Below are 16,538 nucleotides of genomic sequence, written 5' to 3'. Positions count from 1 at the left end.
GTTGCCCCTGCGGAAGTTGTGCGGTGGCCGAGAAAATCGCGCTGCGCCAGGCTAAAACAGCATTTGTCTGGGTTCACAATGAGGCCGTGCTGCTGAAGTCGTCGAAAAAGGACACGGAGATGCTTGAGGTGTTCATCCTTTGTGGTGCTAGCAATCAGAATGTCATCCAAGTAGACGAACAAAAAATCGAGGTCCCGCAGAACCGAGTCCATCAGGCGCTGGAACGCCTGCGCCGCATTTTTAAGCCCAAAGGGCATGCGGAGGAATTCAAAAAGTCCAAAAGGGGTGATGACAGCCGTCTTTTGGACATCCTGGGGGTGCACTGGGACCTGATGGTACCCACGGACAAGGTCGACCTTTGAGAATATTGACTTCCCCGCCAAATGCGCAGAGAAATCTTGTATGTGGGGGATGGGGTAACGGTCGGGCGTCGTTATCTCATTGAGGTGACGATAGTCGCCACAGGGCCGCCATCCCACGCCGGGCTTTGGGACGATGTGGAGCGGTGAAGACCAGGGACTACTGGACCGGCGAATAATCCCCAGCTGCTCCATCGCGGCGAACTCCGCCTTCGCCGCCACGAGCTTGCTGGGCTCCAAACGCCGCGCCCTAGCATAGACGGGAGAGCCAGTTGTCGAAATATGATGCTCCACCCAATGCTTGGCGGTCGAAGCTGAAAAGGTGGGCTTTGTCAGCTCGGGGAAGTCCCCGAGAAGGCGGGAGAAGTCATTGGGAGGTGGCCACGCGCAGGAGACCGAGTGCGGTGCAGCCGTGCTGCGCGCACCTGAAATACTGTCGAGCGTGGCGGCGTGAACGAGGTGTTGATTTTTCACATCCACCAACAGGCCGTTGGCGCCTAAAAAGTCGGCGCCCAAAAGGGCCTGCGCAATTTGAGCGGTGATGAAATCCCAGGTAAAGCGCTGGCCACTGAAACAGACTTGCACCCGTCGTTTCCCGCAAGTGCGGATCGTAGTCCCGTTGGCAGCTTGGAGGGGGGGACCCAGTCCGCTGGACCGAAGGTCGAGGACCGAGGCGGGAAGTATGCTGCACTGTGCCCCCGTGTCACACAAAAAACGACGGCCCAAGATGGAGTCGGTTAAATACATGAGATTCCCGGAGTCGCCAATCGCCATCGTGGCCGCGGGGGACACACCGGACCCGGTGTTCTTGACTCGCGGCCGTCTGTTCGACGGTCTGGGCACGAAACCACACGGTGGTCAGCAGCAGCGGGCCTTCGGGCCGAAACGAGTGTGGTAGTAACAGTAACCGGCCATCAGAGGCGCCGGGGCCGGGCCCCTCGTGTCGGGGCGTTGCGCGATGTCGCAGTATTGCTGCCGGACCGCGTAAATTTTATCTGCCTCTTCGGCGAGCGCGATGCAGTCCCTGGTGTCCGATCTGGCGAGGGCTGCCTGGACGTGTTCGGGCAGCTGCGTAAGGAACAGCTCGCGGAACAGGAAACATGGGGGTTCGGACCCCAGGAGCATTAGCATGTGGCTCATTAGTTCCGAGGGTTTGGAGACACCTAACCCTGGTAGTGTCAGTAAGCGGCGAGCGCGCTCCGCCTTGGTAAGGCCAAATACCTGCAGCAGCCGAGTCTTGATGGCTACATACTTGTCAGCATTCGGGGGGTTCTCCAGAAGGCTGATGATCCTCGATGCCGTCAAGCTATCGAGGGCGGAGACCACGTACAAATATCGGGTCTGGTCCTGCACGATGTTGCAGAGTTCAAATTGCGCCTCGGCCTGCACAAACCTGGAGGCCGCCTGTTGTTCCCAGAATTGGGGGAGCTTCAAGGCCACAGCGTTGGCATCCATCACTGGCCTGCGTTCCGTGTCCACCGTGAAAAACGATCGTGAGGATTCGGGGTCACCAATGTAGGAGTCTGTGCACTCCTAACAAAAACACTATGAACTAAACTGGTAGTTAACAAACTTAGTTTAATGCACTGAAAGTATTACAAAACAAAAACACAGGAGAAACTCCAAACAGGTCTGTACACTAGCTCACTCCACGAGGACTAACTGGAAACGCCCTCCAACCCTCACGTCATGATGTCATCATGTTTCCCGCCGTTGGGAATGTCACGTGACCCATGTGATGACATCATTGCGTCAGATCGCGATTTTATCGATCCTGCGCTGTTTAAACAGGGCAAACATTAAAAGGTAACAATAATGATTAAAGACAATTGTACAAGTTACTGTGAGAGTCTCTTTGGTGGCTTTGCCACACTCTAGCATTTTCCCTACTACTGATGTTAGGCTAACCGGTCTGTAGTTCCCTGTGTTCTTTCTCCCTCCTTTTTTAAATAGTGGGGTTACATTTGTCACCCTCCAATTTGCAGGAACTGTTCCATAATCTATAGAATTTTGGAAGATGACAACCAATGCATCCACTATTTCCATGGCTATCTCTTTTCCTACTCTGGGATGCAGATTATCACCCTGGGGATTTATCGGCTTTCAGTCCCATTAATTTCTCCAGCACTATTTTTTTTACTGATACTAATTTCCTTTAATTCCTCCTTCTCACTAGACCCTTGGTTCCCTAGCATTTCTGGGAAGTTATTTATGTCCCCTTCCGTGAAGACAGAACCAAAGTATTTGTTTAATTGCTTTGCCATTTCCTTGTTCCCCATTATAAATTCTCCTGTTTCTGACTGTAAGGGACCTACATTTGTCTTCACTAATCTTTTTCTTTTTACATACTTGGAGAAGCTTTTACAATCTGTTTTTATGTTCCTTGCAAGTTTACTCTCATACTCTATTTTTCCCCTCTTAATCAATGTCTTGGTCTTTTCTTGTTGAACTCTAAGCTGCTCCCAATCCTCAGGCTTGCTACTTTTTCTGGCAACTTTATATGACTCCTCTTTGGATCTAATACTACCCTTAATTTCTTTGGTTAGCCATGGTTGGGCCACTTTTCCTTCTGTGTTTTTGTGCCAGAAAGGAATGTATAGCTGTTGCAATTCATACATTCATTCCCTAAATGTTAGCCATTGCCTATCCACCGTCCTTCCTTTTAATGAAGCTCCCCAATCTATCATAGCCAACTCACTCCTCATACCTTCATAGTTTCCTTTGTTTAGATTTTGGACCCTAGTTTCCGATTGGACTTCTTCACTTTCCATCTTAATGAAGAATTCTAACATGTTATGGTCACTCTTCCCTAAAGGACCCCGCACAACAAGATTATTAATGAACCCCTTCTCATTGCACAATACCCAATCTAGGATAGCCAGTTCCCTAGTTGGCTCCTCAACGTACTGGTCTAAAAAACCATCTCATACACACTCCAGGAATTCATCCTCCACAGTATTATTGCTAATTTGGTTTGGCCAGTCTATATGTAGATTAAAGTCACCCATGATTACTGTAGTACCCTTGTTACATGCATCTCTAATTTCCTGTTTGATACCATCCCCGACATTACCACTACTGTTTGGAAGCCTATAGACAACTTCTACCAATGTTTTCTACCGCTTGGTGCTTCTTAGCTCCACCCACACTGATTCTACATCTTGATTTTCTGAGCCAATATCCTTCCTCACTATTGCTCTGATTTCATCCTTTACTAACAACACCACCCCACCTCCTTTTCCTTTTTGCCTGTCCTTCCTAAATATCGAATATCCTTGGATATTCAGCTCCCAGCCTTGGTCACCCTGCAGCCATATCTCCGTAATCGCAATTATATCATATCCGTTTACATCTATTTGCGCTGTTAATTTGTCTACCTTATTACAAATGCTTCGTGCATTCAGATACAGTGCCTTTAGATTTGTCTTTTTAACATTTTTAGACATCTTAACATTTTTTTGTAATATGGCCCTATTTGTCTCATTACCATTTTTTCTTACCCGGATCCTATTTGTTAGTGCACTCCTTTGTTTGTACGCTCTGTCCCTTCCTGACACAATCTGGTTATCCTTACCCCAATCACTTCCCTGCACTGCTTCCTTGTATTTTCTCTTAAGCATTCTCGATTTCTCTCCACTGGGACCCCCCCCCCTTATTTAGTTTAAAGCCCTATCTACCTCCCTAGTTATTCGATTCGCTAGAACTCTGGTCCCAGCATGGTTCAGGTGTAGTCCGTCCCAACGGAACAGCTCTCTCTTTCCCCAGTACTGGTGTCGGTGCCCCATGAATCGAAACCCACCTCTGCCACACCAATCTTTGAGCCATGCATTCATCTCCCTGATCCTGTTGACCCTATGCCAATTTGCTCATGTCTCTGGTAATAGTCCAAAGATTATGACCTTTATGGTTCTGCTTTTTAAGTTAGTCTCTAGCAGCTCAAACTCTCTTAGCAGAACCTTTTTGTTTGTCCTACCTATGTCGTTGGTACCTATGTGGACCATGACAACTGGATCCTCCCGCTCCAAGTTCTTCTGTAGTCCGGAGGAGATGTCCTTTACCCTGTGCAACATTTGGGACTCACGCTCCTGGCTGCAGAGAACAGTACCTTTCCCCCTAACTATACTGTCACCTACTACAACCGCCTTCCTTTTTACTCCCCTCACTTGAATGGCTTCCTGTACCATGGTCAGTTTGCTCGTCCTCCCCGCAGTCCCCGCACTTGTCCACAAGGGTTGCAAGAACCTTGAATCAATTGGACAAGTGCAAGGACTGAGGCTCCTGCAATACTACCTCCTGGATCCCCGTACCTGCCTCACTCGCAGTCACACCCTCCTGTCCCTGACCACCTGTCAATTTTAAAGTATTTAATCTAAGGGGTGTGGCTGCCTCCTGGAGCAAAAGGTCCAGGTAACTTTCTCCCTCCCTGATGTGTCGCAATGTCTGCAGCTCGGACTCCAGCTCCTCAACTCGGAGCCGAAGTTCCTCGAGCCGCAGACCCTTACTGCAGATGTAGTTGCCCTGGACAAAAATGTCCACAAGCTCCCACATATTGCAGCAGCAACACATCTCCTGTTCTCCCATTATTTAATTTATTTAATTAATTAGTTTAGTGTTAATCAAATTATTTACCTTGTTTAGTTTATTAAATTAATTAAATTAACTTTAGTTTTTAAAATTTAGTTATATGTTATATGTTAACTTAAAACTTAGCCCACAGTCACTACCAATCACTTACCTGCCTTACCTGTGACATCACACTGCCGTTTTATCTCGTTGATGCAGGTCTGCTGATGCTTTTATCCCCGCTCTCGGGCCTCGGTCTGCTCCCACTCAGGTCCGCCGCCGCTCTGCGGGAGAAGTTAGGAAAAGCAAGCACCTCTTTCCTCCACTTCACTGAACTCCCACACTTACAAAACTCCCAGTTGTTCACTCTGTGCCAAGCTGCATTGTTGAAGGTGTTGTCTTTCAGGTGCGATTCTGCCTGTTTTGCTGGTTCAGGTGAATGTAAAAGATTCTTCAACACTATTTGAAGAAGACCAGGGAGTTCTCCAAGTGTCCTGGCCAGCATTCTCCCCTCAACCAACACCATCAAAAACCATGTAGTGAATACAGGAAGATCCGGAGAAGTGTGAGGTAGTGCATTTAGGGAGGGCTAACAAGGTAAGGGAATACACAATAAATGGTAGGATACTGAGAAGTGTAGAGGAACAGAGGGACCTTGGAGTGCATATCCACAGATCCCTGAAGGTAGCAGAACAGGTAAATTAAGAAAGCATATGGGATACTTTCTGACGTAATAAAAATCACTACGCACTTGGTTCGAGTATAAAGCAAGACTTTAATCAACTTATTTCAAAACATGGAGGTCTAGTTGTCCTTCATTAGTTCCTGTCTTACAAAATGTCCCTGGGCCCGCTGGGCCCACGCCCGAGTATTTATACTCCTTGGACGGCGCCACCAGCTGGCTGTCCAGTGTTATTTCATGAGTTGTTTCTTCATGATGATGAGATTTATAACATTTTCCTTTATTAGCCGAGGCATAGAATATAAAAGCAGGGAGGTTATGCTTGAACCGTATAAAATACTAGTTGGGCCACAGCTAGAGTACTGTGTACAGTTCTGGTCACTACATTACAGGAAAGATGTGACTGTACTGGAGAGGGTTCGGAGGAGATTTACAAGAATTTTCAGGGACTGGAGAATTTTAGTTATGAGGAAAGATTGGATAGGCTAGGGCTGTTTTCTTTGGAACAGAGGAAGCTGAGGGGAGACTTGATTGAGCTGTGGTCTAACTAGTATTTTATACGGTTCAAGCATAACCTCCCTGCTCTTGTATTCTATGCCTCGGCTAATAAAGGAAAGTATCCCATATGCTTTCTTAATTTACCTGTTCTGCTACCTTCAGGGATCTGTGGACATGCACTCTGATGTAAAATGACTACTGAGCACTTGGTTTGAGCATAAAGCAAGGCTTTAATCAACTTGTTTCAGAACATGGAGGTCTAGTTGTACTTCACTAGTTCCTGTCTTACAAAATGTCCCTGGGCAAGCTGGGCCCACGCCCGAGTATTTATACTCCTTGGACGGCGCCACCCGCTGGCCGTCCAGTGTTATTTCATGAGTCATTTCTTCATGATGATGAGATTCATAACATTCTTCCTGCCTAAAAGATTTGGAAGCCCAATGACTTCCTTCTAACGAATTAGGTGGACCACGACTAGCTGCAGTCTTTTAGATTTTTGTTTATGGCTGGAAGGCACGTCTCCCAGGGCCATGTCTTGGTTCCTGGGTCGCTTGATCCGTACTGGTAGACCGACAGGGCCCGTGTTGCCTTGGTTGACTTGGGGGAGACTGGGGAGATTGTGACTCCGGATGCGGGCCCCCACAGGCGCAGAGCTGGCTTCATCTTGTTTGGTAGCTGGGGATTGACCGGCATCCTGGCTTCGGGTGGCCATCCCATGGGGAGCGCTCGGCTCCCCGAGTTGATCCGGTGGAGTAGCCGGTAGATCTCTTGATGTCTCAGGTAGGGCATCATCTTCAAAGGAGCGCAGAGTGTCGGCATCATTACCGTGGGTACCTCTATCAGTTGGGTCCGTGGGACCGGTTGGACAGGGAGCCAGATCTCGGAGTGAAACGGTGGACTCCCGGCCATCAGGGTACTGCACGTGCGCATATGTGGGATTAACGTCTTAATTCCACCTCGTCGACGAGGGGATCGTTTTTGGAAGATCGGACGAATCCTCAGAGCAGCATGGGGCTGGGAGCTGCCAACCATGATGGTAGGGACGTCCCATGAGTGGAGCGACGCTGGAACCTGAAGAATCGCTCGTGAGGAGTGACATTGGTGGAAGTAGAAAGAAGAGACCTGATGGAATGCAACACATCAGGAAGCACAGTTTCCCACTGCTGGTCTGGTAGGTTGCGTGACCTCAGTGCAAGATGAATAGCGTTCCAAATGATAGCGTTGTATCTCGCAACCTGTCCGTTACTGATGGGATGATACGGTGTTGTTTTACTTGTGGCGATTCCCCATTGGGACAGATAACTTTTGAATTCGCTTAACATGAAGGAGGGACTCCGATCAAAGTGGATGAAATTGGCCATACCGCAAAGGGAAAAGACCTGATTGAGGCATTTGATCACTGTGGAAGTAAGCATATTGGGACAGGGGGAAGCAAAGGGAAAGTGTGAATATTCGTCCACCATAGTAAGTAAGTAGGTGTTTCGCATTGAGGAAGGCAATGGCCCTTTAAAGTCAATGCTGAGTCGCTGCATAGGCTGCATAGCGTGTATGAGCGAGCCATCCGATGGATGGAAGAATTGCGGTTTTAATTCTGCACAGATTCTACAGGTGGAGCAAGTTCTTTTCACATCTTCCGTAGAAAATGGGAGATTTTTAGATCGCACAAAGTGCAACATATGGGTAACGCCAGGATGGCGTAAGTCATGATGAAGATCCGCAAGAGTCGAAGTTGACATAGAAGAGCAGAATGCACGTGTGAGGGTATCCGGGGCCACATTATCTTTGCCAGGTCGAGAATGTATGGTGTAGCCAAAGGTGGCCAATTCCATCCTCCAGAGTTGTATTTTGTTATTCTTGATCTTGGTGCGTTTCCAGTTATCCAGCATAAAGGCCACGGAGCACTGATCGGTTATAAGTGTGAAATGGCGACGAGCGAGAAAATGACTCCATTTACGTACAGCTTCGATGATAGCCGTAGCCTCCTTCTCGACAGGAGGATAATGGAGCTCACTACCCTGCAAAGTTCTGGACAGAAATGCAACGGGTCGACCACCTTGATTCAAGGTAGCCGAGATCGCCACCTCCGATGCATCGCACTCGACCACGAAAGGGAGATTTTCATCGATGGAACGAAGCATGGCTTTTTCCAGTTGTCGCTTGAGGAGGTTGAAAGCTGAAATAGCCGTTGCCTCCAACAGAAATGACTACGTGAAGCAGGGGCTGGATCTTGTCGGAGATGTGGGGTATCCATTTTGCATAATAGGCGAAGATGCCGAGTGCCCGACAAAGAGAGCCGAGATTCGTAGGGGGAGGGAGCTCCTGAAGTGGACGAAGTCGCTCCGGATCCAGTTTGATGACACCGTTGTCCACCCAGTAGCCAAGGATGTTGACTGATGGTGCTGATTTCACAGATTTGGACTCATTTAAGGTTAAGTTGCGACGACGGAGAACGTCAAAAAATTTCTGGAGGTTGGCATCATGCTCCTTCTGGTGATGACCAGCAATGGTGATATTATTCAGATATGGAAAAGTGTCCGTTAAGTTCACCTGTTTGACTAGGCTATCCATTGCCCGCTGAAAGACGGCCACCCCATTGGTGACCCCAAATGGAAGGCAACAAAACTGACCATTGGCCTCAAAGGCCGTATACTTTTTGTCAGAGTCCTTTAATGGTACTTGATGATATACGCTCTTTAAATCAAAAGTTGAAAATACCTTGTAGTTGGCAAGGTTATTGACCATGCCATCAATGCGTGGTAGTGGGTAGGCAGCCAGGTCGATATACTGGTTAATAGTTTGTGAGTAATCAATGCAAAGACGTTTCTTGTGTTGCTTCAGAGGATTTTTAACAACGACGACTTGAGCCCGCCAGGAAGATGAACATGGCTCAATGATACCGTCAGCTAGAAGGCGAGAGATTTCTGCCTCGATAAAGGATCGATCATCTTGGCTGAAACGTTGTGATTTAGTGACTATGGGCTTACATCGGGGGGAAAGATTGGCAAACAAGGAGGGCTCGTCGAGTGAAGCCGCCGAAAGCACACAAAACGGTACTTTGGAAATAGTAAGCTCCGGCTTTAACCCTCCAAACTCGAAAGTGAGTCTTTTGTGTCGTTTCTGGAAATCCTGTCCCAGGAGCACATCACTGCATAGGTTCTTGAGCACCCCGAGCCGGGTGGAGAAATAAGTGCGGCCATTGAGGATAAGGTCGACAAGACAAAAGCCAGAAGAATTGGTGGTCAGTGTCATCAGAGCCATTGCAATTTCCCTGTCCGAGGGGTAAATACACAATTTTAACTTACTGACAGCCCGCTCACTAATGAAGCTGTCAGAGCTGCATGAGTCGATTAGTGCACTCAAAATGTGTCCATTTACCGAAACCTTCATGGCTGCATGGGACAGACTTTGGGGAAAAACAGCTGTGATGGGAGGAGGAGCAGTTTTACCCTTGACAGCTGTAATCTTAGTAGTGGTTCTTGGGGGAGGAGCAGTTTTATAGATAGTAGCTGCAAAACTAACAGGGGCTCTCGACCGATCTACGTTAGAAAAGTTGCCTTTCTTACTAACCGAGGCTCTTGACTGGCATACCTTAGAAAAGTGACCTTTCTTACTGCAATGATTGCAGGTTGCGTTACGAGCAGGACAAAATTTCCTACAGTGGAATGCACCTCCACAGAAGAAACACTTCCTTCCAGATTGCCAAGATGTTGCTAGGGCAGGGTCGTCATCAGTGAAGGGTAGGGTAGGGTTGTCCTCAGCTAGGTTAGAGTCATCATCAGTGAAGACTTCCCCCCGAGACCTATCAAAGGAGTCATTAAAAGTGATAGCAGCAGCCCGTGCATGGGGTAAAAGATAGGTATCTGCATTCCTCTTTGCTAAGTCCGGAGAACATGCCTGGTCATAGGCATCCCGCAACTCGAGAGTTTTATTCTCCAACAGACGCTGGCATATGAAGGGAGACGCAATTCCGTTAATAAAAGAATCTCGAATTAACTCCTCTTGGTACTGCTCAGCTGTGACAGCTTTAAGATTACAATCATTGCTGAGCCTGCAAAGCTTTTGAAGGAATTCGTCAAGTGATTCCCTGGGTTGTTGTCGAGTTGTGGCCAGTAGATGCTGAGCAAAAGTTTTGTTTGGGGCCTTAACATATAGTCGCTGTAATTATTAAGATAGTGGAGTCATAGTCTACACAGTCTTCGATATAGTCAAACACATGAGGAGATACATAATTGGTAAGTATCTATCTATCTTCTATCTATATATATATAAACGGATCGTTCTGTCTGTCTGTCTATCTGTCTGTCTGTCCTCGGGTGTGCGTCTGTCCGGCTATGCGCTCGAAAGTTATAGAGCGTACCTACGCGTGCGTTACGTCAGAAGAAAGCTTACCGTTCCAAAACGGTCGTAAGCGTATTTACGTTTCGGCCGGATAAAAATCGCACCCGCGGTATCCAAAAAACGTTCAACATTCTGCTCATTAGCATCTCATTATCCGCTCATTAGCGATAGTGTGACCTCGAGGTCGACGAATCGTACGCCGGGTTCCTGGCGTGTGCGGCCGGGCCCTCCTACGGTCGAGTGACGGGACGATTGACCAATCCTACGCTTTGGTGACCTGACGGTCGACCAATCGGTGCGTGTGTGGGCAGGCCTTATCGTTCTGAACCGAGGTGAGTCGCCGCCATCTTAATTCCAAACTTTTCCTTTCTTTTTCCCGCTTTCTGCGTCTTTCAAAAAGACGTTGCTTTTAAAACACATATTGTTTTTTAAAAAAGTTAATTACTTTCTAAATCTTTTATCTAATCTCATTAATTTTCCTACCTTTCCCCGTTTTTCCAGGTAGGCCTCGAAGCCTCGGCCTCTCCTCCGCACCCACGCCCGAGCTAGGCACCTCCCGGCCCCAGTCAACATGCGGCCCCCGATCGCCGCCAACTTTGTGAAGGCCGGAGGGGCGGGCCTCAGCCGAGCGCCGCTATCGCCGCCATCTTAGTAAAGGCGGGTGGGACAGGAGTCAGCGCGCGCGACTTGAGTCCGGCCCGGCCTCACGAGGTAGGTTGCGCGGCGGCGTTTCTCTCTCTCTCTGCTCTTGAAGCCGGCTCGGGCGGGGTCCCTCTCTCTGCTCTTGAAGCCGGCTCGGGCGGGGGGTTGGGGCTCCAGAGATCGGGGCTCCGGAGTTCCGGGGGGGGGGGGGGCCAGCCTCGGGAGATCGGGGGGGGGGGGGGCCAGCCTCGGGAGATCGGGGGGGGGGCCAGCCTCGGGAGATCGGGGGGGGGGGGCCAGCCTCGGGAGATCGGGGCGGGGGGGGGGGGGCCAACCTCGGGAGATCGGGGCGGGGGGGGGGGGCCAGCCTCGGGAGATCGGGGCGGGGGGGGGGTGCCAGCCTTGGGAGATCGGGGCGGGGGGGGGGGGTGCCAGCCTTGGGAGATCGGGGCGGGGGGCGAGCCTCGGGAGATCGGGGGGGGGGGGGCGAGCCTCGGGAGATCGGGGGGGGGGGCGAGCCTCGGGAGATGCAAGCCTCGGGAGATCGGGGGTGGGGCCCGGGAGGTCGGGGGGCGGGGCTCGGGAGGGGCGGGGCTCGGGAGATCGGGCGGGGGGGCGGGGCTCTCGGGAGTGCGGGGCTTGGAGAGCGGGAAGGGTTACCCCGGCAACCGGGCCCGCCGGCCGTCTCTCACAGCCGCAATCGGCGGTATTGAAGCCAGCACAGGAGGGCAGGGCTCTGGAGAGCGGGAGGGCGGGAGAGTGGGACATCGGGGGGCGGGACATCGGGAGATCGCGGGGCGGGGCGGGACATCGGGAGATCGGGGGGGCGGGACATCGGGAGATCGGGGGGGCGGGACATCGGGAGGGCGGGACATCGGGGGGGGCGGGACATCGGGGGGGGCGGGACATCGGGAGATCGGGGGGGCGGGACGTCGGGAGATCGGGGGGGGCGGGACGTCGGGAGATCGGGGGGTCGGGAGGTCGGGGGGGCGGGAGATCGGGAGGTCGGGGGGGCGGGAGATCGGGAGGTCGGGGGGTCGGGAGATCGGGGGGTCGGGAGATCGGGAGATCGGGGGGGCGGGAGTTCGGGAGATCGGGGGGGCGGGAGATCGGGAGATCGGGGGGGCGGGAGATCGGGAGATCGGGGGGGCGGGAGATCGGGGGGGCGGGAGATCGGGAGATCGGGGGGCGGGAGATCGGGAGATCGGGGGGGCGGGAGATCGGGAGATCGGGGGGGCGGGAGATCGGGGGATCGGGGGGGCGGGAGATCGGGGGGGCGGGAGATCGGGAGATCGGGGGGGCGGGAGATCGGGAGATCGGGGGGGCGGGAGATCGGGAGATCGGGGGGGCGGGAGATCGGGGGGGGCGGGAGATCGGGAGATCGGGGGGGCGGGAGATCGGGAGATCGGGGGGGGCGGGAGATCGGGGGGGCGGGAGATCGGGGGGGCGGGAGATCGGGGGGGCGGGAGATCGGGGGGGCGGGAGATCGGGGGGGCGGGAGATCGGGGGGGCGGGAGATCGGGAGAGCGGCAGGTCGGGAGAGCGGGGGGGCGGGACATCGGGAGAGCGGGGGGGCGGGACATCGGGGGGGCGGGAGAGCGGGAGAGCGGGGGGGCGGGGGGGGCGGGAGAGCGGGGGGGCGGGAGATCGGGGGGGGCGGGAGATCGGGGGGGCGGGATGTCGTGAGATCGGGGGGGGCGGGACGTCGGGAGATCGGGGGGGCGGGACGTCGGGAGATCGGGGGGGCGGGACGTCGGGAGATCGGGGGGGGCGGGACGTCGTGAGATCGGGGGGGGCGGGACGTCGGGAGATCGGGGGGGCGGGACGTCGGGAGGTCGGGGGGGCGGGACGTCGGGAGGTCGGGACGTCGGGAGGTCGGGGGGGCGGGAGATCGGGAGATCGGGGGGGCGGGAGATCGGGAGATCGGGGGGGCGGGAGATCGGGAGATCGGGGGGGCGGGAGATCGGGAGATCGGGGGGGCGGGAGATCGGGAGAGCGGCAGGTCGGGAGAGCGGGGGGGCGGGACATCGGGAGAGCGGGGGGGCGGGACATCGGGGGGGCGGGAGAGCGGGAGAGCGGGGGGGCGGGGGGGCGGGAGAGCGGGGGGGCGGGAGATCGGGGGGGGCGGGAGATCGGGGGGGCGGGATGTCGGGAGATCGGGGGGGGCGGGACGTCGGGAGATCGGGGGGGCGGGACGTCGGGAGATCGGGGGGGCGGGACGTCGGGAGATCGGGGGGGCGGGACGTCGGGAGATCGGGGGGGGCGGGACGTCGTGAGATCGGGGGGGGCGGGACGTCGGGAGATCGGGGGGGCGGGACGTCGGGAGATCGGGGGGGCGGGACGTCGGGAGATCGGGGGGGCGGGACGTCGGGAGATCGGGGGGGCGGGACGTCGGGAGGTCGGGGGGGCGGGACGTCGGGAGGTCGGGGGGGCGGGACGTCGGGAGGTCGGGAGGTCGGGGGGTCGGGGGGTCGGGGGGTCGGGAGATCGGGAGGTCGGGAGGTCGGGGGGTCGGGAGGTCGGGGGGTCGGGAGGTCGGGAGATCGGGGGGGTCGGGAGATCGGGGGGTCGGGAGATCGGGGGGGTCGGGAGATCGGGGGGGGCGGGAGATCGGGGGGGGCGGGAGATCGGGGGGGCGGGAGATCGGGGGGTCGAGAGATCGGGGGGTCGGGAGATCGGGGGGTCGGGAGATCGGGGGGGGCGGGAGATCGGGGGGGGCGGGAGATCGGGAGATCGGGGGGGCGGGAGATCGGGAGATCGGGGGGGCGGGAGATCGGGAGATCGGGGGGGCGGGAGATCGGGAGATCGGGGGGGCGGGAGATGGGGGGGGCGGGAGATCGGGAGATGGGGGGGGCGGGAGATCGGGAGATCGGGGGGGCGGGAGATCGGGAGATCGGGGGGGCGGGAGATCGGGAGATCGGGGGGGCGGGAGATCGGGAGATCGGGGGGGGGGCGGGAGATCGGGAGATCGGGGGGGCGGGAGATCGGGGGGGCGGGAGATCGGGAGATCGGGGGGGCGGGAGATCGGGAGATCGGGGGGGCGGGAGATCGGGAGATCGGGGGGGCGGGAGATCGGGGGGGCGGGAGATCGGGGGGGCGGGAGATCGGGGGGGCGGGAGATCGGGGGGGCGGGAGATCGGGGGGGCGGGAGATCGGGGGGGCGGGGGATCGGGGGGCGGGGGATCGGGGGGGCGGGGGATCGGGAGATCGGGGGGGCGGGAGATCGGGGGGGGCGGGAGATCGGGGGGGCGGGAGATCGGGGGGGCGGGGGATCGGGGGGCGGGGGATCGGGGGGGCGGGGGATCGGGAGATCGGGGGGGCGGGAGATCGGGAGATGGGGGGGCGGGAGATCGGGGGGGCGGGAGATCGGGGGGGCGGGAGATCGGGGGGGCGGGAGATCGGGGGGGCGGGAGATCGGGGGGGCGGGAGATCGGGGGGGGCGGGAGATCGGGAGATCGGGGGGGCGGGAGATCGGGAGATCGGGGGGGCGGGAGATCGGGAGATCGGGGGGGCGGGAGATCGGGAGATCGGGGGGGCGGGAGATCGGGAGATCGGGGGGGCGGGAGATCGGGAGATCGGGGGGGCGGGAGATCGGGGGGGCGGGAGATCGGGAGATCGGGGGGGCGGGAGATCGGGGGGGCGGGACATCGGGGGGGCGGGACATCGGGGGGGCGGGACATCGGGGGGGCGGGACATCGGGGGGGCGGGACATCGGGGGGGCGGGACATCGGGACGTCGGGGGGGCGGGACATCGGGGGGCGGGACATCGGGGGGGGCGGGACATCGGGGGGGGCGGGACATCGGGGGGGGCGGGACATCGGGGGGGGCGGGACATCGGGGGGGCGGGACATCGGGGGGGCGGGACATCGGGGGGGCGGGACATCGGGGGGGCGGGACATCGGGGGGGCGGGACATCGGGGGGGCGGGACATCGGGGGGGCGGGACATCGGGGGGGCGGGACATCGGGGGGGCGGGACATCGGGGGGGCGGGACATCGGGGGGGAGGGACATCGGGGGGGAGGGACATCGGGGGGGAGGGACATCGGGGGGGAGGGACATCGGGGGGGAGGGACATCGGGGGGAGGGACATCGGGGGGGAGGGACATCGGGGGGGAGGGACATCGGGGGGGAGGGACATCGGGGGGGCGGGACATCGGGGGGGCGGGACATCGGGGGGGCGGGACATCGGGGGGGCGGGACATCGGGGGGGCGGGACATCGGGGGGGCGGGACATCGGGGGGGCGGGACATCGGGAGATCGGGACTTCGGGAGATCGGGGAGATCGGGACATCGGGAGATCGGGAGATCGGGACATCGGGACATCGGGACATCGGGACATCGGGGGGGCGGGACATCGGGGGGGCGGGACATCGGGAGATCGGCGGGTCGGGAGATCGGCGGGGCGGGACATCGGGGGGGCGGGACATCGGGAGATCGGGGGGCGGGACATCGGGAGGTCGGGGGGGCGGGACATCGGGAGATCGGGGGGCGGGACATCGGGAGATCGGGGGTCGGGACATCGGGAGATCGGGGGTCGGGACATCGGGAGATCGGGGGGCGGGACATCGGGGGGGCGGGAGATCGGTGGGGGCGGGACATCGGGAGATCGGGGGGGGCGGGACATCGGGAGATCGGGGGGGGCGGGACATCGGGAGATCGGGGGGGGCGGGACATCGGGAGATCGGGGGGGCGGGACATCGGGAGATCGGGGGGGCGGGACATCGGGAGATCGGGGGGGGCGGGACATCGGGGGGGCGGGACATCGGGGGGGGCGGGACATCGGGAGATCGGGGGGGGCGGGACATCGGGAGATCGGGGGGGGGGCGGGACATCGGGAGATCGGGGGGGCGGGACATCGGGAGATCGGGGGGGGCGGGACATCGGGAGATCGGGGGGGGCGGGACATCGGGAGATCGGGGGGCGGGACATCGGGAGATCGGGGGGGCGGGACATCGGGAGATCGGGGGGGCGGGACATCGGGAGATCGGGGGGGCGGGACATCGGGAGATCGGGGGGGGCGGGACATCGGGAGATCGGGGGGGGCGGGACATCGGGAGATCGGGGGGGGCGGGACATCGGGAGATCGGGGGGGGCGGGACATCGGGAGATCGGGGGGGCGGGACATCGGGAGATCGGGGGGGGCGGGACATCGGGAGATCGGGGGGGGCGGGACATCGGGAGATCGGGGGGGGCGGGACATCGGGAGATCGGGGGGGGCGGGACATCGGGAGGGGCGGGACATCGGGAGATCGGGGTGGGCGGGACATCGGGAGATCGGGGGGGGGCGGGACATCGGGGGGGGCGGGACATCGGGAGATCGGGGGGGGCGGGACATCGGGAGATCGGGGGGGCGGGACATCGGGGGGGCGGGACATCGGGAGATCGGGGGGCGGGAGATCGGGGGGGCGGGACATCGGGAGATCGGGGGGCGGGAGATCGGGGGGGCGGGACATCGG

At 57.8% G+C, this 16,538-nt stretch overlaps 1 long non-coding RNA gene across 1 annotated transcript in view; it reads left to right on the top strand.

Moving 5' to 3' along the window:
* LOC147110709 (uncharacterized) overlaps positions 1-11,163 on the top strand; it is a 43,520-nt gene extending 32,357 nt beyond the window's left edge. Inside the window, exon 3 of the long non-coding RNA XR_015080103.1 lies at positions 10,942-11,163. This is a non-coding gene — a long non-coding RNA (uncharacterized LOC147110709). The remainder of the gene's footprint in view (positions 1-10,941) is intronic.
* The last annotated feature ends 5,375 nt before the right edge of the window (positions 11,164-16,538 follow it).

This window comes from Somniosus microcephalus, chromosome 11 (genome assembly GCF_052327205.1).
Source record: "Somniosus microcephalus isolate GS21.2 chromosome 11, FLI_Smic_1.0, whole genome shotgun sequence".
NCBI classification, from domain to species: Eukaryota; Metazoa; Chordata; class Chondrichthyes; order Squaliformes; family Somniosidae; genus Somniosus; species Somniosus microcephalus.
The sequence above is the reverse complement of the archived record's forward strand: the minus strand, read 5'-3'. Positions and strand labels throughout refer to the sequence as shown.